This window comes from Camellia sinensis, chromosome 9 (genome assembly GCF_055761805.1).
Source record: "Camellia sinensis isolate YWXY chromosome 9, ASM5576180v1, whole genome shotgun sequence".
Lineage (NCBI taxonomy): Eukaryota > Viridiplantae > Streptophyta > Magnoliopsida > Ericales > Theaceae > Camellia > Camellia sinensis.
Genome location: NC_138969.1, coordinates 37,898,831 through 37,924,373, shown reverse-complemented (window position 1 = coordinate 37,924,373; position 25,543 = coordinate 37,898,831). Strand labels below are relative to the sequence as shown.

The 25,543-nt window shown below is 43.3% G+C and overlaps 1 pseudogene; it reads left to right on the top strand.

Annotated features, from left to right (window-relative positions):
• Positions 1-8,530: 8,530 nt before the first annotated feature.
• The window catches only part of LOC145799363 (phospholipase A1-IIgamma pseudogene), a 34,892-nt pseudogene continuing 17,879 nt past the window's right edge, over positions 8,531-25,543 (top strand).

Below are 25,543 nucleotides of genomic sequence, written 5' to 3'. Positions count from 1 at the left end.
GATAACAATTCTTTGCCATTGTTTCTTACCGTGAGTGATCTTAATCTAATGACTCAAAGTTAAGATTAAAATAACACTAATATTAAGCACCTTACAATAATGCAATTTTACTTCAACTTTAAACATAAACAGTTGGATAATAAGTGTAAGACCATTGTAGGGAGATCTATTGCAAAGAATCTAAATCCCAAAAGAAAAAATAGAATGAAATCTATTGATGTATAACCTTTTCTATATTTTTATTCATTTATTGATAGGCAAAAGTAAGTGATTAGTAGTTAAGTTAGTACCTCGGTAGAGTTGATACTCACACCCATGCACCTTGTAAGAAAATCTTACCTTTCCATTCTAGTGGAACCCAAGGTCTCTCTCTTAAGAGAGACTTGGTGCCAAAAGGCTAGCTAACTAGGCTAGAGCCCTTTGATTTTTTATATTTTTATTTTGTCAGCAGAGATAAAATGGATAACCACACGTGTGTGCGTATTCCCAAACAAATTTGAACAAGTATGACATAGTCCAGGTCTACCTCAAGTTAATTACCAAACACATTCCTACGCGTAATTTAGAGAAATCAAACTCATTGCGACTGAGCCAAACAAATTATTGTTCTATTTTTTACTCAAACTATTTATCCAATTGTTGAATGGGTTGAATCATCCAAGAAGCCTCCTTTTGAATACATGAGACGGTCATTTTGACAAGAATCTATTAACCAAACAGTCATGCATTGAGACTAGACTTACCAAACAGTAAATGCAACCAAACACAACATACCATGGTACCTCTCAAGCACACTATATAAAGCATGCAGCACAAGCACATTGAGTATAACTTTCATATAAACAAATTGATATACAAATTGGTTTAGAGAGAAAAATAGAAACAAGATTGTAAACTATTTAAACACAGATTATGCAGCGGATTAAAATGATCAGATCATACCTTCTTGATGATAGAACCTTCTTGGATAAATCACGTGCTTCCAGGAAACTTCTTGATGAACCAACCCAGCAGTGGAGTGATATCACAGATTGAATATCACCCACACTAACCACAGTGTCAAAGACTTGATCGTTGTGTTTTTGGGAGAGAGTCAGAATGTGGGTTGAAAAACAGACTACGTTGTTTTTCCTTTTTCTCAGATTACCCATAACCATATCAGATATTTAATATATTATAATATCTATCCATATCAGTTAAGATACAGATAATATCTAATATATATTATATCTATCTATATCAGTTCAAACTGATAACGTCTGTTTCAAGAGTGGTTATCCTAAATAGGTTTGATTTCAAAATCAAAACCTATTTGGATAAGGATCAAATGTTAAATTTAAATGGTCATGCCACATGGGCGCCCATTACTAACATCTCCCACTCGCACATGAGTTGGCATGACACTGCCACATCTCTATCTCAATCTCCCCAAAAACGAACAATCTCATACTAGCCAATGCACCGTGCGACCGCTGAGAACACCTGCAAGTGGGAGCTCTATACTAGAAACTCAACATGAGTCAGCATAGAGACATCAACCCAAAAAGAACAGAAATAGTGTCTCATGTACCCAGACCCATCTAGCTACATCAGTCCAAAAACATCTCTAATCCCTCAAAGAGCATGTTTGACTTTCCTAGGTCCCGCATTATATTCACACCCAATCAGCATCCTATAAAGAGCGATGTGAGTTGTCGACAGTGAATATAGAGCAGAGATGTAGAACTAGATGATCTTCCCTTCACCCTCATATCATTCAATTTGAAATTGACCGCTTTCCCAGTAATGTCCCTTAAAGCCGAATCATACATGACCGCAGGCAACATACCAAAGTAGCTGAACATCAACTCCTCATCTTATGACATAGTCAAAGGTCACAAAAGGCACAAAGTAAAGTCAAAAAAAGACTTTTAGGACTCACACGGTGAAGAAGCAGGGATCCATTCTTTCACCTCGCTAACGGGTCGATAAGCACATGCAGTATGAATGCATGTTATAGTGGAGTTACTCTTCCAAAGAGTGATGTTAAACTCACACACCATACAGATCTTAGTCTAGTCGCTCTTAAGCGCACGAGTCGCTTCCTAGCGTCTAACTCGAATTTTCTATTTGCTCGCCTCTCAGGCATCAAATGAGATCTCGCATCTGGCTATCCATAACAGACATATCATGGAAAAGTGGGTACTCTCATATCCATGGTCGGTCTCTAACAAGACCTCATCTTGGCTTCAACCAAGGCGACATAGCTAGTGGATAATTTTAGCTTCTAGTCTCATCCTTACTCGCTACCCAGCGCTAAGGGCGATTGCTCGTGTGAGTGAGCCAATCTTGCCTGCTAACATCAATTTAATTGTTTTGTGTATGCTAATTCACAAACCATTACTAAAAGTAGTAAACATAAATGTGTGATAGAAACAAGTATGAATACTAATGGCATTAATATCCCCAAAAAAAGAGTTCAACTGAATACACATAAAAAATCACCACCTACGTAGTCCTAAAGCCCTAACATGAGTAAGATAAACATCTCTAGCAATGGGCTTAGTCAAAGGGTCCGCAACCATGCGACTTGTAGGGATGTGCTCCAGGATCACTTCTTTCTGCGCCAAAATATCTCTGATAAAATTAAACCTCACATCAATGTGTTTGGTTCTGCCATGGTATTTAGGATCCTTAGCGTAAGCGAGTGCAGCCATGCTGTCACAATGGATAGTCACAGGATCTGAAGTGTGTGTGACAACATCCAAATGCTGAAGGAATCTCCTCAACCACACGGCTTCCTGAACGGCAGATGAACAAGCCACAAACTCAGCCTCCATGGTCGATAAGGCGATGCAGGATTGCTTCTTACTGCTCCAAGAAATAGCACCATCGCTAAGCATGAAAGCATATCCTGAAGTAGACTTACGCTCATCTAGGTCTCCTCCCCAGTCAGCATCACAATAGCCAACTAGATGTAGATCTGAACTCTGGTAGCAAAGTGTGTAATCTGCAGTTCCTCTAAGATATCGTAATATCCTCTTAACTGTTTTCCAATGAGCTGGTCCTGGGTTGGATTGGTAACGACTCACCAATCCGACTGCATAACAAATGTCAGGACGTGTACACATCATAGCATACATCAAGCTTCCAACAGCATTTGCATAGGGAACACGGGCCATCTTTTCATTTTCTTCTTGAGTCTTAGGACCCATATCAAGGCTTAGGCTCTCGCCTTTTGCAACAGGAGTGTCAATGGGTTTGCAGCTCTGCATCTGGAACCGCTCTAGAATAGTCTTAATGTAAGTCTCTTGAGACAAACCAAGAAGTCTCCTAGAGCGATCCCTGAGGATCTTAACACCGAACACATAGCTCGCCTCACCCATGTCCTTCATTTCAAATGTAGAGAACAACCACATTTTAGTGGCGACAATCATCTCCTTGTCATTTCCAGCCAATAATATGTCATCTACATATAATGACAATATCAGAAAAATGTCCTTGGACCGCTTAACGTACACACAGTGATCTTCATCAATCATCGTAAACCCATTTGAAATAATAGCTCGATGAAATCTCAGATTCCACTGTCTGGATGATTGCTTTAAGCCATAAATAGATCGTTGAAGCTTGCAAACTTTGCGCTCCTGACCTACTGCCACAAAGCCTTCTGGTTGATCCATATAGATCTCTTCATCCAATTCTCCATTGAGAAATGCAGTTTTAACGTCCATCTGATATAGCTCTAAGTCCAACTGAGCTACTATGGCCAGGATTAGGCGAATAGAGGCAAACCTTACAACTGGTGAAAAAGTTTCCTCATAGTCCACACCCTCTCGTTGGGTGTAACCTTTCGCCACTAGGCGAGCCTTATACCTTTCTATGGAACCATCCGCCTTGCGCTTGATTTTGAGAACCCATTTGTTCCCAATAGTCTTGCGCCCTAGCGGCAAATCAACCAAGTCCCAGACATGATTTTTCTTCATAGACTCTATTTCTTCTTCCATTGCAGTACTCCATTCTTTACTAGCAGGGGATGAGAGAGCCTCTTTGAGATTCTTAGGCTCCATCTCATCACTCGGAGCAATCATGAATGCTTCCCCTTCAATCTCAAAACGACGACGGGGTATAGCTCCACGTTTGCTTCTACGTAGTTGAGAATCCTCATCCATTGGATCCAATCCATGGGTAAGTAGATCGCTCCCACTGTCCCTAGGAGCTTGAGGAATTATTTCCTCATTCTCTACTAAGCTACTAGGTGCGCCTTCAAGTAGATCCTCCATCTCGTAGAATTCTACTTCTCTAGTTACCTCACCTCTGCTAGGGAAATCCTCCTCTAGGAAATCCACATCTCGCGACTCAATTTCAGTCACACTTCCATCCGGATGCTCCCCAACAAACACATAGCCCTTAGAATGCTCACTATAGCGAATGAAGATACACTTCTTTCCTCTAGGGCCCAACTTCCCAAACTTATGAGAAGCGTTGTGTATGTAAGCTGCCGAACCCCAAGGCCGCAAATTGCCCAAATCAGGCTTTTTGCCAGTCCACATCTCATATGGGGTGGAAGGAACTGATTTGGAGGGCACACGGTTAAGGACGTAGGCAGCAGTCAACAAAGCATCTCCCCAATAAGAAATTGGAAGATTAGCTTGCGCCATCATTGATCTAACCATGTCAAGCAATGTGCGATTCCTTCTCTCCGCTACACCATTTTGTTGCGGAGTCCTAGGAATTGTCAATTGCCTGATAACTCCTTTTTCCTCACAGAGCACTTTAAATTGCTCAGATAGATACTCACGTCCTCGGTCAGTCCTTAGAGCTTTAATGCTCTTGTCTAATTGATTCTCAACCTCATTAACATACCGTCTAAAGCAATCCAATGCTTCTGACTTGTGAGAAATCAGATAAACATGACCAAAACGTGTGCAATCATCTATAAATGTGATGAAATAGGGGGCTCCATGCCTTGCCCTCACATTCATTGGTCCACATATATCAGAATGAATAAGTTGCAATGGGATAGATGCCCTTATGGCTTTCCCAAATGGTTTTCTTGTTGCCTTTCCAGCAAGACAGTGCTCACAAGTAGGCAAAGTGACTCTAGCGAGTGGGCCTAAAAGACCTTCTCTAGCCAATCTAGTCATTCTGTCTTGCCCTATGTGGCCTAATCTAGCATGCCATCTCATAGAATCATTATCACAAAAAGATGCAATATTAGAAATAGAGCCATTGGCATTTTTATTGATACTAGAATCATCCACATCCAAAACTAAAAAACCATCTGAAAGATAACCAAAACCATAAAAAATTGTTCCCAAATAAATGCTAACACCATTATTCTCAAAACAAAAGCTAAAACCAAGGCTCATCATGCTAATAACTGAAACTAAGTTTCGCCGAATATCCGGAGCATAAAGAACATCATGAAGATACAAGGTGCGCCCTCGTCGCATTTCCAGCTTGAATGTGCCTATGCCAAGCACCTCCACACTGGACTCGTTCCCCATGTAAACTTTTCTGCTCCCAGCAGGTACTCGACGATACTCAACGAACCCTACTCTGTCCCTCGCGATGTGGTCTGTTGCTCCGGAGTCTACAACCCAAAAATGAGGAGAATGAGCAATTAATGCTTGACTAGACACAAAGCATTGAATGCGAGAAATTAAGTAAGGGAGTACCTTCTTCTGCTCAGGGCAATCCCGAGCGAAGTGTCCTTCTTTGTTACAGTTAAAGCATGTCAATTTAGCCTTTGCCTTCTTACCACCTCTCTTGCCCCTACGCTTGAAATTTCTAGCGCCATTGGGCTTAAGCGCAGCCGCTGCTTGCTTCTTGGGGGCACCTTTTGCTTTTCCACGTTTGAACTGAGAAGTCCTACGTGAGCTTGACTCAACCACCATAGCAGAACCATCAGACTTAGCCGCCTCAAGGCGCTCAGCCTCTAGCTCCAAATGACGCGATATGTCTTCGAATGTTTTCACACTCTCATTATGCATCATGTTCTGCTTCATCTGCTCCCAAGAATTTGGCAGAGAGCGTATCACAGCCTGTACTTGCTGCTCTTGAGTCAAATTATGCCCAGCAGCCGCAAGCTCACGTATCATGGCTGACATGACTCTCAAATGCTGCTTCATCGAGTGATGCGCCCTTTTCTGATATGAGTCAAACTTCATAGTCAGCCCACGTAGCTTTGCCAAAGAGGTAATACCAAACTTTTGCTTGAGAGCTTCCCACATCTCAAATGCAGTCGGGCAATGCTCAAACTCACTAATCAAGTCGTTGTGCATGCTGCTCAACATAGTAAAGCGCGCACACCGATCTTTGTTATGCCAAGTCTGAAAGGCTTCAAGATCACGACGATGTTGAGCTGTATTGCCCTGCTCTGGCTCAACCATCACTTGTTCAAGTGTGGTCAACACTTCTTGCTCATTGAGGAGGTATTGGATCTTACGGCGCCATATGTCGTAATTGTCGCCATCCAATTTCTCTCCCTTAGTTAAGTCTGCCACCACTGACTTAGCAGCCATTTCTACATACAGAGTAAATAAAAATGCGCAGGGGATATTAATGATAGCAACACAAAACAAAATATTTTGCAGCAAAAAAGAATCTAAATTAAATAATGATAATTTTACACATGTCTCAAGATCGAAAATTTGCTATGCTCGTAATCATCTCTTGCGCCTCTAGTGATAATTATCAAAATTTAATTTCATTCCATGCGCAAAAAATAATCAAACAATCTCCCACTATTTATGGCATATACAAAGCATGATAAATTCCATACAATAGCATCTCAATATAAATTTGCAAACAACTCATGCTATATTTATTTAATGATGGAATTCAAATAAATAAATAAATAAATAATCATGCTTTAATTGCAACATATTAAAAAACCAAAAAAAAATTGTATTTAATATACAGATTATGCCATAATTAAAGTGTACATCATTTTTTGAAATTTTCTGGAATTTTCTGAAATTTTCTGGAATTTTCTGAAATTTTCTGGAATTTTAAATAACTAATTAAACACACATAAAATTAGAAATAAAAAATCCAGAAACTAGTAAACAGAAACAATATTCAGATTATGCCATAATTAAAATGTACATTGTTCTGAAATATTCTGAAATTTTTCTGAAATATTCTGGAATTTTAAATGACTAATAAATACACATAAAATTAGAAATAAAAAATTCAGAAACTGATAAAATGAGACAATATTACCAGTAAATAATAAAACCTTTCAGAAGTCTACAATAAATATTTCAGCCCCAGAAAATTATTTATGCAATACCAGAATCATTTTAAAGCATAAAAAATGAATTATTAACACAGGAAAAATAATTTATATTTTCTGAAAATTTTCAAAATTTTACAGAATGTAGAAAACTTAATTCTGAGTCTAACAGTATAAGCCACGCATAAAACAAATATGTAATGAATTAATTATGATCATTTAACGCAGTTCAGAATTAAAAACAAAACAAACAGTGCCTAATCGCCAGCAGCCAAGCCAGCCGAGGAAAACGGCGCGGCTCAGCACGCGGCTCGGCTCGAGGCTCGGCTCACGGCTCGGCTAGCGGCTCAGCGCGCGGCTCGGCTCGCGGCTCAGCGCGCGGCTCGGCTCGCGGCTCGGCTCGCGGCTCAGCGCACGGCGCGCGTGCGTGGCGCGGAGGGCGCGCGCGTGACTGCGCCGCTGACGCGCGCGTGAGAGCGCGTGCAAGCGCATCGGGTGAGCAGCTGGCGCGTGGAGGCGCGTGGCTGCGCGTGGAGGCGCGTGGAAACGGCCCACGGCGTCAGGTGGCGCGTGCAGGCCACGCGCCGCCTTCCAGGGTGTTTTCTGGTCCGATTTTTGTACTGCCGGACTCCTTTTTTCAAAATAAAACTATTTATGATATGAAAAAAGACATTAAAGAACATAAAAAAATATTTTTATGCTCCTAATCTGAAAAAAAAAAATTTTCTACAAATATTCATGTGTATAATATATACATATACATATAAAAGTATACACATGAGGAAAACACGAAAATATCCATTAACAGGCTCTGATACCAATGTAAACTATTTAAACACAGATTATGCAGCGGATTAAAATGATCAGATCATACCTTCTTGATGATAGAACCTTCTTGGATAAATCACGTGCTTCCAGGAAACTTCTTGATGAACCAACCCAGCAGTGGAGTGATATCACAGATTGAATATCACCCACACTAACCACAGTGTCAAAGACTTGATCGTTGTGTTTTTGGGAGAGAGTCAGAATGTGGGTTGAAAAATAGACTACGTTGTTTTTCCTTTTTCTCAGATTACCCATAACCATATCAGATATTTAATATATTATAATATCTATCCATATCAGTTAAGATACAGATAATATCTAATATATATTATATCTATCTATATCAGTTCAAACTGATAACGTCTGTTTCAAGAGTGGTTATCCTAAATAGGTTTGATTTCAAAATCAAAACCTATTTGGATAAGGATCAAATGTTAAATTTAAATGGTCATGCCACATGGGCGCCCATTACTAACAAAGATGGACACCAATAGCAACATTGCTAAAAGATGGAGGGTTCTAAGTGGTGAAGAAAACTGGAAGGGCCTATTGGACCCTCTAGACATTGATCTCCGGTGGTACATCATTCACTATGGAGAAATGACTCAAGTAACTTACGACAACTTCATCTCTAATAAGTTGTCAAAATATGCAGGAAGCAGCCGGTATGCAAAGATGGACCTCTTTGCTAAATTGGTCTAGATCCGTTTTTTTTTTATCAGCAAATAAATCTTTATTGATGAAAAACATACACGGTATGATAAGATACATCAATAAAGAGGAGCTTGGAGCTAAGACGAAGCTCCAAGCGCTAGTTGGTGAGGAACCATCAAAAGAAAAGCAAAGAATGCTGCCACAACAACCAGCCGAGAAAAAGAAAACAAAAAAACCATATAGAAGTAGTTGAGGCAACTCCAAACAGCATAACAGCACACCGAAAGCAAGCAGAACAACACACAGCAACTAGCATAACAGCAACCAATCCAGCATAACAGCAACCAATCCAGCATAGCAGACAGCACTAGAAGGAGCTGCCTAGCAGTAGACCAACTCAGTTGCAGACCAGCAAAAGAGCTACCTACCAGCATACCACCAAAACCTAGTTGCAGTCATCACTAGACAGTTACATTCCACAAAAAATACCCATCAGTTGCATTCCACCATGAAACATTCCACAGAAACCAGAATCTAATATGCACTCAGCATAACACTCAATTAGTAGAATAACTCTGAGAACACACCTGCAACACAAACAGAGCTTTGTTTCAATGCATTGATAAACAAACCCACCAGCATAATAGTCCAGACCATTTAGGCCTCCATTAGAGCATCTAGTAACACACATTGAAGCAGCTGAATCAGACACCCTGAAGCGGATAACCTGAAACAGAATTACAGAGGGCCTAACTAGACAACCTAATCTGATTGAAATTGCAAACAATATCATCAACTGAATAATCAACCTCCAAACTCCATTTTACCCACAGAGCAATCTGTACCTTTACTTTATCACAAAAATCATCAAAAGTGGGTTGTGCCATTTTGAACCTACATTCATTTCGCAATCTCCATACATACCATAACATAACAGATGGAACCATCTCCCATAATCTAGAAACCCAATGTTTACTCTTACCAGGAGACCAGCACTGTAAAAGGCCCTGAACAGATCCAGGAATTGCCCAAACCTGATCACTCCATCTTACCATTTGAGACCAACATTTCCATACCAATGGACAAAACAGGAGCACATGATTCAAGGATTCCACTTAGCTTGGCAAAACACACACATATTATCTGCTGATACAGGTACCACCCCAATCCTCTAAAGGAAGATTGCAGTCTTAACTTTGTCTCTCCAAGCCAACCAGCAAAAGAACTGCACTTTTGGCAGGGCTAAACCAACCCATACCCCTTTAGGCACAACCTGACCAGTCCCTATTGTAGCATCCCACCATCTTCTCGCAGAAGAGACTGAAAATAGACTTGAGTTATTTGCTAACCAAGAACAAGAATTGATACAATCAGACCTCACCAATGTAAAGGTTTCCAACAAATCCATCAATCTCTGCAGTTCCTCAACTTCCCATACAAATAACTATCTTCTAAATTTCAGCTGCCACAGCCCCAGATTACTCTTCTTAGCACTGATTTGTTGAAGGGTCTCCTATCTCTCAGTGGATAGACTATAGAGTCTGGGGAATTGAACCTGCATATCTCTATTGTTAAGCCATTTATCCTGCCAGAACATGATTCTCCCTCTATTTCCAACCTTAATTCTGAAATGATCACCATAGAACTCACCCAATTGCTAATTTACTGAGAGAAGTTTCACAATGTCCAACCAAACTGTGGACATCTCACTTGAGAGACTCAGAGCTAGAAGCCAACCTCCTTCATTCCTACCATACCTCGAACAAACCACAGCTTTCCACAAAGCTATATCTTCATTACCATACCTCTACCACCACTTTAATAATAAACATTCATTCACCTCTCCTAAATCTCTCACACCCAAACCTCCTTGACTTTTACTCTTTGTGATCTCCTTCCATTTGACCAAGTGCACTTTCCTTTTATTAACATTCCCTCCCCACAGAAAAGATGACTGCAACTTGACTAAGGCTTTAACAACACCCTTAGGCATTCTAAAGAGAGAAAGAAAATAGATTAGCAAATTAGCAAGGACTGCCTCGATCAAAGTCAACCTCCCAGCATAAGATAGTAGCTTCCTCTTCCAGGAGGACAGCTTTTTCTTCACCATCTGCACAACTGGGTTCCAAGTACTCTGTTTCCTAGGATTGGCCCCTATTTGTATGCAACATTGTCAATCCAAGACCCCAATGCATTCATCTTGAAGTCTCTATTAAAGGAGGCATGTAGCAGAGAATCGAATTGGATGGGATATGTCACTATGGCCACAGACGAAGGGATGGCAAAGTTGGGGAGGAGAGACATTGTGGTTCCCTAGAAAGGAACACACCAGGCCTTGGAATGGGTTAATGTTTTGCAAATTTTTCTCGTTTCACCTTCAAAGATACTTGGAGAGCAGGATGATGATACTAAGGTGCATCAGGGATTTTACTCTATCTATACTTCAAATGATCCAAGATCACCATTCACCAAGACTAGTGCTAGAGACCAGGTAATTTTGATAAACAATTTACAAATAAGCTTATACTTCTTAAGTAAGGAAAAACATACCCAACCTGAGGGGGCTGAATATGAAATGGGACGGATCCTAGCCTTGGGCCGGCCCAATCTACTAAAGCCCAAATCCAAGTGGGTCAGATGAATTCATGGGCAAGCCAATTGAGCCTAACTCCATGATCAACAGTCTACCTGAGTCCTCAAGCACTTGGGCCAAACCCGCAGTGGAAAGGCTAGTCCAACCGCGACACTAGGCTGGGCCGAGCTGCAAGACCTAATCAATAGGCCGAACTAAAGTGGGCCGAGCCCATACAAAGATATCCGAATGGACCAACCCATCTCTATAAACGATCTTGTAAAAGGCCGAGCCAAGGCACAACGGTACCGAGTTGGGGAAACCTCACAGAGAAACATGGCAGCTATGAGGATATGCATGTGCAAGTTGCCACCTCAGCTGGTCCCCAACACATAGAATCACAGAAGCAGTTAAACCAAAGGAATGTGGTTTGTTATCAGCATGACTACAATGAGTGTATGTATTCTATGACAACTACCAGGTGGTCCCCTACCTTGGGCAAGGCTAAAAGGAAACTTGGTAGCACCAAAACCCCATGAAACCATCTTGAGAAGCAAGCAAGGAACCCTATATATACTACATGAACTTTACATTGAAGGTAGCTGAACTGCTCCAAGTTGAACCCCATTTACTTACAAACTCAACTCACTACACTTCTTCTCCGATCACTGATTCCCACACCGGAGGGGTCATCCGGCCAACCCCTGCCGGGCAGCTCTTACGGTGTTTCTTGTGGTAGGAACCTCAATCCTTGGATAGTCCAACCGAGTGCGAAGCCCCAGTCCACTTTCATCTAGTGCAGAATCCGGTATGCACAATTGGTGTGGTGAGCATGGATCACTTCATCTCTAAACTCTGCACTCAATTCCGGCGATGAGGATTGAAGATGTCCCACCTTCGACACATACTCCACAGACAGAGAAGACAAAGGACAAAGGCTTGGCACCCCCAACAGTCCTAGAAGAACAAACTGGAAACAATAACCGGACTCTTGAATCCGTCGAGCATCGATTACCCTTCGCTGGAGGTTCTTCTCATCACTTTCTTTTGGAGAAGGATTACGGAGATCGAATCATAGACTCCATGGGGATGGAGATACAAGAGCTGAAAGCCCAATTTAAAAGGGTGTTGGGTGATCCAACGGAAAAGAAGACTGAAGTAGAGCCCTCTCGCTTGCAACAGAAGAGCTCATCCAGAGAGCCACCAGTGAAAAAGTTTCCCAGAAATGAGTCTGGGCAACAAAGCCAGCCTATCCCGGTACAGAGTGAGGTGGTGAGCAGCCACACCCGTGGGTCATGCCGGAGAAGGGATAAAAGGCAGAAGACGGTTAGCCAACAGACTGAATACCCTCCTCAAGACCTTTGTACTTGGTTGATCGGCAACAAGCAGAACGAGCAACATCAAGATCATCTGGACTGTACCATTAACCAGAGAGAGCATCGAGTGCTGGATAGGCTCGTCTCCTCGCCATTCTCCCTGAAAATTGAGGCCATGAGACCTCCAAAAAAATTCACCCCGCCAAAGTTAACTTCGTATGATGGCAAGTCAGACCCACTGACGCATATTAGACATTACAGACAGATGATGTCTCTATGGAGCCGAGATGAGGCACTGATGTGCCAAGTCTTCCCATGTAGCTTGGGAGAAACTGGACTTCGATGGTTCGATAGGCTCTCTGCTGGATCAATTCATGGCTGGAAGCAACTCTCCGAAGAGTTCCTATCCAGGTTCGTCTCCAATACTAAGATCCCGAAAGAACCAGATACACTGTTCGGTCTCCGAAAGGAGCAGGAAGAAACGTTGCGTAGTTATGCTAGGAGGTACTGGGAAGCGTACAATGACCTGGAGGAAAACGTGTGCAGTGAGCAGATGGCCGTTATGTCTTTCAAACATGGTCTGCGCCTGGAAAGGAAGTTGAGACAATCATTTACCAAGCGCCCGGCCACATCATTAAAAGATTTGCGTGCCAGGATTAAGCAGTATGCTTGCCTCGAAGATGATTAGATCCCCATCGAGGTAACATCAGCAGAACAAACAGCTTGGCACAAGAAGAGAATAGATCGAGGAGAACACCGAGGGCTCACCGTGAATGAGGTGGATAAGTCCGAATCTCACGAAGCCGTCATGACTGTATTCAAAGAATCGATCTATTGAATCCTATAAAAGATCAAGAGAGGGCCCTTCTTTGTTTGGCCACCGAAAATGTTGGGAGATCCAGCTCGGCGCAATCAGAAGCTCAGACGCACCTACCATCAAAATAGGGGGCACATGACTCGGAACTGCAGGGCACTGAAGCAACACTTGGAGGACTTAGTAGTAGCTGGGCACCTCCGGGATTACATTGATCAGGATAAGGAAGTGACCGAACCGGGGAACCCACCACCAGAACCGAATACTGAGCACCCACCTCGGCTGATAATAAATGTGATCCATGGAACAGCTACCTAGGGCCGTAAAGAGGCACTGAAAGAAGAGATTGGTAAGGCTGTGCATATTCAGCAAGTCATGTCAGTAAAGCCCGCATCGAAAAAGGTATGCATGGTACCCAAATCCCCATCGTTTACTGTTTCATTTACTAGAAAGGATTTAGAAGGCATACAACACCCACATACTGATGCACTGATTATAACTGTGGGAATTGGGAAACGGTTTAATGTAAAACGAGTCCTGGTAGATCAGGGTAGTGCAGCAGACATATTGTATTATGACTTGTTCAGAAAGCTTGGTCTCTCCGAGCAACACCTCACCCTAGCGACAGCCCCCTTAGTTGACTTTAATTCATAGCTAGAATGACCGCTGGGCAGAATAGTGTTGCCAGTTGTGGCAGGAATAAAAACCATCCAGATAGAGTTTCTAGTTATTAATACACCATCCCCTTACAACGCCATACTTGGACGCCCATGGATTCATCAAATGGAGGCGGTCCCTTCAACCTACCACCAGCTCATCCGTTTCCCAACGGAACACGGAGTGGAGCAGATCTCATGGGAACAAGTTGCGTCCAAACATTGCTTTATGGTGGCACTAAAGGCAAAGCAACTCTGTAACCAGGTACAGACAGTGAAAATGGCCGAGCAGCCAGTCTTGGAAGATGTAGGGGGAGCCCCAGAGGAAAAGATAGTAGAAGATTTGGAGAAAGTCCTGGTAAAAGAGGATGATCCAAAAAAGTACTTCCTTATCGGTACTTCGTTAGGCGCTGATCAGAAACTTCAGCTGCTGGAACTACTGAGGGAAAATATGGAGGTATTCGCATGGTCAGTATATAATACTCCAGGGTTGGACCCAAAATTTGCTTGCCACAAGCTCAACATTAACCCTTCCGCTCGGCCCGTTGTACAAAAAAAGTTGGAGATCCTCAGTTGAGCACACTGAAGCAGTAATTGCCGAAGTCGAAAACTCCTGGCATCATGAGTGATCAGATAAGTTCAGTACCCACAATGGCTATCCAACACAGTTGTTGTCAAAAAGAAGAACGAAAAACGGAGAGTTTGGGTTGACTTCACTTGCTTAAACAAAGCCTGCCCTAAAGATAGATTTCCACTACCTCGCATCGATCAACTAGTGGATTCAACAGCAGGGCATGAGCGTATGAGTTTTCTAGACACTTATAGCGGTTATCACCAGATACCATTGTTCGGCCTAGATTAGGAGAAGACAACATTTATCACTCCGAGGGAAACTTACTGTTACAAAGAAATGTCATTCGGCCTCAAGAATGCCGGGGCAGCCTACCAGCGAATGATCACTCGGATGTTCAAAGACCAACTTGGGAAAACCATGGAAGCTTATATAGATGATATGGTAGTAAAAAGCAAGCTCGCTACAAACCACCTTGCAGACTTGAGAGAAGTTTTTGGCATCCTGAAAAACCATAAGCTTCGCCTCAATGCCTCGAAATGCGCTTTCGAGGTAGGAATAGGGAAGTTCTTGGGATACATGGTCACCGACAGAGGAATCGAGGTAAATTTGGATCAAATCAAAACAATACAAGATCTTGAAGTACCAACAAAGGCTAAAGAGCTGCCGAAACTGGCCGGAATGGCGGCCGCCCTGAATCGGTTCATCAGCAAATCTTTAGATCGGATGAAGCCCTTCTTCCAACTATTGAGGAAAATGGCAGCGTTTGAATGGAGTTACGAGTGTACCGAATCACTGCAAAGTCTCAAAAGATACCTCAGTACACCACCTCTTCTGTCTACTCCAGAACCAGGAGAGGAGCTGTACCTATATTTAGCAGTCTCAAATCATGTCGTAAGCGCAGTATTAATTCGAGAAGTTAACAAGGAACAGAGGCCAGTATACTATGTTAGCAAGACTTTACTAGATGCCGAGACACGGTAACTTCCCTTGGAAAAGTTAGCTTACGCGCTGCTTATCGCCTCAAGAAAGTTGCAACATTACTTCTAAGGGCATACCATCAACGTCCTCACTGAATTCCCCCTCAGATCTGTATTCAGTCGAGCTGATTTCTCTGGCCGAACAGCAAAATGGGCGGCAGAACTTGGTGAGTTTGACATTCGGTATCAACCCAGGACGGCAATCAAGGCCCAAGTCTTAACAAATTTCGTCGCAGAATTTGCTCTCTCCCAGAGTACCGATCTAGGGAATCCTAGTTCGGCACAGGTACCACGCACCACCGAACAGGGAAAGCACTATGCTTTAGAAGCATGGAGACTTTTTATTAAAACATCTGGCAGCTTGATGTTGATGGGTCATCCAATAACCGAGGCTCGGGGCCAGGAGTTGTACTTATCTCACAAGAAGGATTTATCTAGGAATAGGCTCTCAGGCTCGGTTGGAAGGCTTCAAACAGCGAGGCAAAGTACGAAGCGTTATTGGCTGGCTTACATAGTGTCGAACGCTTCAGTGCAGAATAGCTTCTTGTTTTCAGTGATTCACAACTAGTGGTAAACCAGCTTTCTGGGGTCTATGAAACATAAGATGAAAGAATGGCTATGTACGCAGGCAAGGCCAAAGACCTACTCAAAAAGTTTCAATCCATACGAGTGGAACGAATTAGTCAGGACAAAAACAGCCATGCTGATGCTTTGGCTTGCCTCGGCTTATCAGTGGATACCAAAGACGCTAGAAAGTTTGGGTTGAGTTCATGCCAGAACCAAGCATTGCATCTCCAGTCCTCTGCAGCAACCTAGAGCCAAGCTGGATGGATACGATACTTGCTTTTCTAAAATTCGGTACTCTCCCCAAAGATAAAAAGGAAGCCAACAAAGTCAGACATAGGTCAGTTCGGTTTTAGATCTCACCATCTGGGAAGCTGTACAGGCGCTCCTATCTTGCCCTTATCTTCTATGTGTGCATCCAGATCTGGTCGAGAATGTTCTCTACGAAATTCACGATGGGATTTATGGATGCCACGTTGGTAGAAGGTCACTGGCCCACCGAGCCCTCACTGACGGGTACTGGTGGCCATAGATGCAACAAGATGCGCAGCAGTACGTACAGAAGTGTGATAAATGTCAGAGGTTTGCTCCACTCATTCATCAGCCAGCCAAAACTCTCACTCCACTCACCAGCCCATGGCCCTTTGTCCAATGGGGTCTGGATATTGTCGGACCATTGGCACAGGGCATCGGGAATAGGCGATTCTTCATTGCTGTAACCGACTATTTCACTAAGTGGGTTGAAGTCAAGGCGTTGCCAAGTATCAAAGAAGTGAATACGAAGTGGTTTGTCATGAGAAACGTGGTGGTGCGTTTCGACATCTCGCGGATACTGATTGCGGATAATGGAACACAGTTCAATGGAAAGATCTTCAGAAAGTTTTTTGCCGACCTCAGGATCGAGTATCGGAACTCTTCTCTAGGGTACCCACAAAGTAATGGACAGGCAGAAGCGTCAAACAAAACCATCATCAACGGAGTAAAGAAACAGCTTGAGCATGCAAAAGGAAAATGGGTTGAAGAGTTACCCCACGTACTATGAGCATACCGAACCACAACACGACGCTCAACGGGGGAAACACCTTACTCTCTAACTTATGTAATGGAGGCCATCATCCCACTCAAAGTAGGTTTCCCAACCCTTCGATTTGAATTGTTTGAAAGCACCAGTAATGAGGAAGCTATTGCACAAACACTGGATATGGAAGAGGGCCGAAGAGAAGCAGCACTGATCAGACTTGTCGTGTCTCAGCAGTAGCTCATCAAAAGTTTCAATCAAAAAGTCTCCCCATGGCAATTCATACCTGGAGAGTTGGTTCTGAGAAAAGTTATGGATCACAAAAGAGTGCCTGGCGAGGGCAAACTTGGGCCTGACTGGGAAGGTCCATACAAGATCACAATTGCTGCTGGAAATGGAGCTTATTACCTAGAGGATCTCAAAGGCAGAGCCATACCTCGGCCTTGGAATGTAACAAATCTGAAGAAATACTATCAATAGAATTATCCCCCAACTTCTCTATCAGAATGTATAGGAAGTTATCTGTTGACCAATGCAAATGCTTCCCCACTTCTCTCAAACTTATCAAATTCTTGTAATTAGCTTTGATGTTTATCAAACGAAATTAGTTTTGGTACTCACCAAACGGAATTAGCTTTGATGTTTATCAAACGAAATTAGTTTTGGTACTCACCAAACGGAATTAGCTTTGATGTTTATCAAACGGAATTAGCTTTGGTACTCACCAAATGGAATTAGCTTTGATGTTTATCAAACGGAATTAGCTTTGGTACTTATCAAACGGAAATAGCTTTGATGTTTATCAAATGGAATTAGCTTTGATGTTTATCAAACGAACTTAGCTTTGGTTCAAACCCAAACAGACTCAGTTTCAGAACGACTGAACGGAATTTAAATTTGGTTAGGACTCAAGCATGCCAAGTGGTATTGCTTGGTGGAATTATGTTTGGCAACTAAATTGGATTTTAGCCAACTGGAATTACTTGGTGGAAACCACACTAACATATCTTAAGTAAACATCTCTGAATCCACATAATTTTTTAAGTATTGTCATGTCAACACTTCTGTACTGATGCGAACAAACAGAGTTGGAACAAACTTGGCTAAGCTCTGTCAGGAGCAAACTTCCAGCATCAGTCTTACTTAGCTCCAGGTGGGGGCAAACAATTATTTTTTCAAACCAACCTGGACCTGAGTAAGACACCTCTTCATGCCTTTGTCCCATTCAAACGCACCTGTGCTATCGAAGTTGCAACAGACTTAAGCAGTTCTACCTAAGAGCACAATCTTCAGTACCAATCTTACTTAGCTCCTGGTGGGGGCAAACAATTGTTTTTTTTTAGAACCAACCTAGACCAAGGTAAGACCCTCTTACAAAATCAAGCACAACCATGTAACATATTCGTTAGCCAGACTGAGCATCTGTTCGGCCCCGAGGTCTCAACAGTGCTCGGTCGGGGACAAACAGTACAGAACTAGTCGGAGCATCTATTCCAAGCAATACAGAACTAGACCGAGCATCTGTTCGGCCCCGAGGTCCCAACAGTACTCGGCCGGGGCAAATAGTATAGAAAACATTCAGACATAGAAGCCAAACAGCATCAGATTGCAAATTCAAAAGAAAAATCCCATCATCCAACGAAAGGCACAGATGGCCTCATAGCCAGGAAAAAAAAAATTGTCTTGGCAAGTATAGAAAGAGAGCTCGTCAAGGGAACCGAGCCACAGTACATCAAAACAGAAAAGCAAAAACTTCAATTCCTTTCAGAGAAAACTTCAACTTTCATTAACAGAGGGAACCTCAGGAGCAGCGTCCATGATCTTGTCCAGGCCATCTTGAGAAAGAAAAGTACAAGCAGCTCCAACTTCCTGAGAAGTAGAAACTTCCTTAACCACATCTTCTACGGCTTCAGTCTCCAGGGTTTCACCCCCTTCAACATTCACCGTTTCAATGGCAACATCACCGTCCTGAGTCTTGTTTACAGAATCAATTTCTGGGGAAACTTCAGCCGGAAGAATAGCAGGGGTGGTGACAATCTTTGAACCCAAGGATCTTGAGGGGACTGGGACATCCTGAAACAAGGAAGAGCCTTCAGGAACTAGGGCAGCAGCTAAAGCACTCCTCCAACCCTTTAGAAAGAGCTTGTCTCGCAGCACTAAAACCTCCTCTTTATAGGCAACCCCAGCCTCATCCCAACCTTGTTGCTAATGCTTGGCCTCCAACATAGAACGCTCGGTAGCCATCACTGCGATAACGGCCTCCAGCTCGGCCACTTTTCCTTCAAGTTGAGCTTGCACCCCAATAGCATCCTCCTTTGATTTTTCAAGTGAAGCAACAATCTTGTTCAAACGGAATGCCTCCCTGTCGGCAATTCGGCATCTTTCTTTCTCGGTCTCCAGGATCACCGTCAGTCTCTCAGCATTCATAGTGGCCTCCAACACGGCCTTTTCTAGTTCTTCAACATAGGTGATAGACACATGCATCCTCTGAATACACTGCAACGGATTACAAAGTATTAAAAGAAAGAAAGCAGTAGCATAACACTAAAAGCAAGCAAAACAAGAAAGCACTTACAACAGTCATCATCTGAAGGGTCCCCTTTAGAATAGAAATATCGCGTGGCCCATTATGGTCAGGCATGTCAACCGGCATCAACAAAGTTTTGGTCAAATCAAAAGCAAAATCTTGGGAAGCAACAACTGAATTAGAGATAGAAATGGACCTTCCTTGATGCAGTATCGGAGGTTCCCATTTCTCAAGTGCTTTGTCCTCAATAGGATCTTCAGAAGCTTCCCCCCACCACTGCCTTGCTAGTCTCTCTCCTCCTCTTTTTTGTCTTCTCAGCAACCGAAGCGGAGGGCTCGACAGTGGCAGCGTGAGTTCCAGAAGCTCCCATCTCTAATTTTGCATCCATGAGGCTTTTCGCCTCGGCCTTCAACAAAGGGGTCTCCAAAGTATCAGAGGCACCGAAAGCCTTAGCCTCCAAATCCACTAGCACTCTCCTCTTCGACACAGACCCACCCCCTACGAAACTAGGGGCAGGAGAAGGTGTCCTTTTAGGCAATGAACCCTGGCTTCGACGGCGGTTTGTAACCAGAGGAGTGACGGATGTGTCAGTCTCAGTATCAGAATCTAGAAGGGATGTAGCGAGCCTCGCTTTCTTCGAAATGACAGAGAGGTAAGTCGCTTGGTAATCCAACAACTCTGGCGCAGACCTCTTCTTGTACCTCAGAACGGCTTTGATGGCCTCAGTGTTCTCTCGATTCGACCTTCGCTAAAAACGAGAGGACTCTGCAAAAAAGAAGTACCACATTAAAACAACACCCAAAACAAAGGCAAGAAATACAAAAAACACTAGAGGAAGGATTCAAACCTGGGTAGCCATCCTTCAGAGGCATCCGTTCAGACTGGAACTTGGTCCTGGCGGGGAACTCCCAGTTGCCACCAACTTGCAGAAAATTATCATTGTGCTTGTCTGAATCAGGCAAACCAGTCACTAGATGACAATCGACCGAACAAACACGCAGGTAGTACGTGCTATGATCCTTGTTATGAGAAAAAGTGTAGCAGCCCAAAATGTTCCAAATATCGAGATTCAAGCCCAACCGTTTGTTGAGAGTGGACACACCACAGACGACACGAAACAGGTTAGCAGATACTTGCATCGGGGTGAGTTGAACCTGGTGCAGAAATCGGTGCACCAAAGGGTCGAGAGGAAAACGAACCCTTTCCTCAACGACGGATGCAACCGGAAAAGCAACTGTATTCCTAGTGCCCATACGCTTGGCATCGACCTTTGCTAGCGAAAGGGTCACGTCATCAGGGATATTGTAATCACGATGAATCATGGCCATGGCCTCAAGAGTATCAACCAATGAGCGAAACCTTTCCCATCAAACTGAACCTAGTGGTACAAGGGAAGAACTCAGATACCAAGATGGGGAACACAATGGCACAAGGGCCAAACAACATGATTGAAACAGAAAAAAACAAGAGAAGAAGGATCACAAGAGAACTTACAGAGATCAAAGCAGCGGTAGCGAACGGGCGGCGCTGAAGCAAGACCGGCAGTGGAAAGTCTGAGCAGAGCACTGTAGACACCCCATTTTTGACCGTCCTCAAGACTTGGACGTCACCGTTTGAACACTCGGTGATTATCCATGTTTGTGTTCGTTTGGAGTTCCCGGAGGTCTCGGCTCGCGCGCCTTGCCTCAGGATCTCCGAACTTGACTGTTTAGTGTGGTTTTACACCAAACACTTGTGTTTTGCCTTGGAGGGGCAGGGAATGCCTTGTGAGGCATCCCCACACACCACCGGCAGTGGCTAGAGGCCACCGGCTGGTTTTTGCTGCCACCGGCAATGTATATTGCCGGCCGGCACTATTTGTTGCCGGTCAGCACTATTTAGTGCCGGTCGGCACTCTTTTTTGCCAAGATGGCCTTTTTGGCCGGCCGACTACTGTGCATCTGCTTTTTGTAGATATTTTAAGACAACTGTCTTGCTTTTGGCTCCCCTCCATACACGTGTATGGAGGGATCTCTCTCTTGGAAGCTTGTCTTGTAAGCTTTACAAGACAATAAGCTTCTATAAAGAGAAGGCTTGTCTCTTGGCCTTAGGGTTGGAGACTTTTAGACATTTTAGAGACAAAAAACACAGAGAGAAGCTCTGGTTTTTAGGGTTAGGATCCATACATATCCTATCTCTCTTTTTCTCTCTTTGTGCTCTAGGTGTTTTGTGTCTTACTATTGCACACAAACACCTAGTGTTTCACCTTCCTCTAGCTACTGAGGTTCTAAGGGACTGATTTTAGTGTCTTGGTGTTGGATTCAAGCCAAGGAAGGCCATTGGAGCATCATTGTTGAAGAGGTCTTCAAGGGTAAGAATCTCACCTCTTTATTCCCCATTTTTGCACCTTATTTCTACCTATCTTAGAACTGTTTTTGTGCTTAATGTATAATACAAAAAAGTTCTGTTTTTTAGCCCTCTTGATTTTTTATTAAGAGTGTTTTGTGGTTTGAGGGTGTTTGACCCCTCTTAGGCCTTGAAAGCCCTCATTTTGTGCTATTTTGTGCTAGATTCGGGACTTTGGTGTTTGGGCCTCTTCACCACTGAAATCTTGAGGGATTTCAGTGGTGGAGATGGTGCCTTGAAGTCTCCAAAAGGAGAGGGCCACCCCCTCTCCTTGTTGTCCTTAAAGTGGACCATTTTTGGCCTCTTGAGGGAGCACCATGCTAGAGTGTCTGTTGATCTTACCTTGGCTGTTTTTTGTGCTTAATATGTCATATTATGCCTCTGATTTTTGTTGGTTTTGGTACACCATGCATGCTTAGCATACCTACCATGTAATGCCATGTTATTGCCTCAATGTGCCTTAGGTTGTTAGCCCTTGTTAGAGCATGTTTTAGGCTTAGTCTTGTGAAGATTATGTGCACATTTTGCCATGTTCTAGGTCTGTCCTAGGTTGTATGGGTCGGATTTGGCATGCATCATATAGCCTCTTTGCATTTTGGCTTGTTGGCCTTAAGTATGTGAGTGTGTAGCATGCCATTTTTGCATTGATTTGGTGATTTGGGACCATCCACCATGTCATTTCAGACCTTATAGTATGCTTGTAAGCTTGCATTTGATGTCCCTTTAATGCCTTGTAAGGTTGTCATCTCATGCTCCATGTTCGTGCCTTCATGCATGCCACCATGTTTAGGCCCCTAGGATGTCATGTCATTGTGTTCTTAGCTTTGTTTTAACATGCTAAACCTCTGATTTTGGTCCTTCCTTTCATGCCATGTTTGGTCTTGCTAAGAGTAGTTCAATACTCCCTTTAGCTTGCTTTGAGCTTTGATCATGCTAGCATGCATTGCTTGTGTTAATTGGTAGGTTTGGAGCCTCTAATTCATGCATATTCATTGTTTACTTTGCATGCCATTAGCCCACATTATGCCTCTCCCAAGTGTGCTTGAGAGTCGCCTTTTTATGCTTAAGTGTCGGTCCTTGTGTGCATGCATGTTTGCATGCCATTTAGCCCTCATTTTATAGCACTTTGGCCACTGTTTTGGGCCTATTTAGAGCTGCCCAAATCATGTTTAAGTCCATCTTTTCATCCATTTGCATTGCCTCATGTTTGCTTGTATGCTTGCATAAGTGCCTTGCCATGCCATGTTGCATCCTTAGCTTGCATGCCTAGGTTGCATTGCATCTTGCATGCATGCCTTGTTCCTTGACTTGATGATAGGAATTGGGCCTTGATTTGTGTGTTTGGTTTGCATTTCATTTGACATGAAAGTTGCATACTTGACTCTTTGGGCCATCATGCATGGAAATGCGTGATTGGTGGTCCGAGAATCGAGACACATGCCCCTTTGAGTCACAAACATGATAAGGGACATGAATGGTGCATATATGCCTTGAATTGTGCTGTCATGCTTTGCCTTGCCCTCTGTTGCTGTCAATTGCAGATTCTGCAGCCACACTTTGCCGACCGGCAGTGTTAAGTGCCGACCGGCAATCCCTTCTTCGCCGACAGCTTCATTTTGTGCCGATGGACATAACACACTGCCGATGACAGTTCCATTCAGCCGGTGGCACTTCTCAGTGTCCAAGGAAGCAGTCCTGAGGTTTTGACAACATCCAGAGGAGTGAAGGAAGGAAAACAGAGGCAGCCTATGCATGGCGGTGCATTTCCGAGCAAGATCCGGACATGCGCTGCATTTGGCCCTCCCTCCGAGGTGGTTTACTGCTTTTCCTAGATTAATTAATTTGCTTAGTTGATTAGGCAATTTGTAATATTTAATTAGCTTGCGTAGTTAATTAATTTGTAATATTTATTCGGTCCCTCTGAGTGAGGGAAAATTTGTAATAAGTGTGGGTGAGTGTGTGTATGTCTTCCAATCCCCACTTCTTTCTTCCCTTTTATTTACCTGCTTATGATGGTAGATTAGGGCATCTTTAAAATTAGCATACCTTATGCTATGCATGTGTGCATTCATGCATTTGTATTGCATACATTAGGCTCGGTACATCATGCTAACTGCATTTGTACTTCAAATCCAATTTGAATACGTGCATCGATTAATCATATTTCACATGCCATGTTTAGGGTTAGCCGAGCCTGCCTAGATTGCATTTTTGCATGTGATGCATTAGCCATTTTTAACATGAACTAGGACATGCATGTTTGCTAACTAGTTTATTGTTTTGGCACGGAGTACGATGTAAGTATTTATGCTTTAGCATCCCGCATGCGTGTGAGTGTTGCCATGAAAGTATGCCTACCATGCGGCTAAGTGCTTATGTGTTAAATTGTTTTAATGCCTGTGAGTGGAGGTTCGATTGTTTGAGTTGGAAAAACTCGTTGAAATCCGTATTTTAGCCTACTTGCGAGTAGCAAATGCCAAAGCGCTTTTCAAAACAAACGGATATGCAATGCTTATTTCCAAACTAGGCAATCTAGTCTATACTTGTTTGCTGCGCGCATAACGTAGTAATTCTAGGCTAACAAATGGAATAAGAACGCATAACGTCTTCAAAATCGGATATCATGGTTAGTAGAGGCCGGTCTTCGGACTGGGCGAGAGGGGGTGCTCATAGCTGACCTTCCCCAATCGTACCCTAGCTCCCGAGCCGAGACAACTCCGGTGATGACGGACATGTGGCCATCGGCACCGAGTCAGGGTTTCCTAAATTTCCCCAATAAAAAATATTTAGGTGGCGACTCTGTATTTGGCAAAGCAGTCCATGTTAGGCACTTCTTTTAAAAAAAATCTGTTTCTCGGAACGATTTACCGGATTTGGACTCGTTGGTTCAAGATTAAGAACCGTAACAAAAAATCGAGTCTGAACTATAGCGAGGGCCCCCTCCGCGGGCGCGTCTACAGTTTCTGGCGACTCTGCTGGGGATTTTAGAGAGCTTGACTCGAACTCGTGATATCCTGTTTTGATTTCATTTATGTGTCTCTTTGCATTGCATGTGCATTGGTGCGCCTAAGAACACAGTGTTTGCCATCTGCCATTCCTGAACAATTTGCCGGAGGCTTGTCTTGTCAAGGCATGACCATAAGGCTGACCGGTTATGGGCTCTGACAGTATGGGAACACAAACCCCGGTTTTACCGAGGCACCCTTTTTAACCACTCGACCTAGTACATTTTCGGATCCATAGTGACCATTCCAAATTAGGACAGGCTGCTTACCCGATGTTAGGTTGTTTGAGAACCGCTGCGTGCGTAGTGAAACCCTAGCTCCTGACAAAATAGGACAGGGAAACCCTACCCCAACATAGGGGTGTTTTGGTTCTCTTTACTTGCTATGTGCTTTTAGAATGTATTTCTACAGGGAAAGTATATATCAGTTTG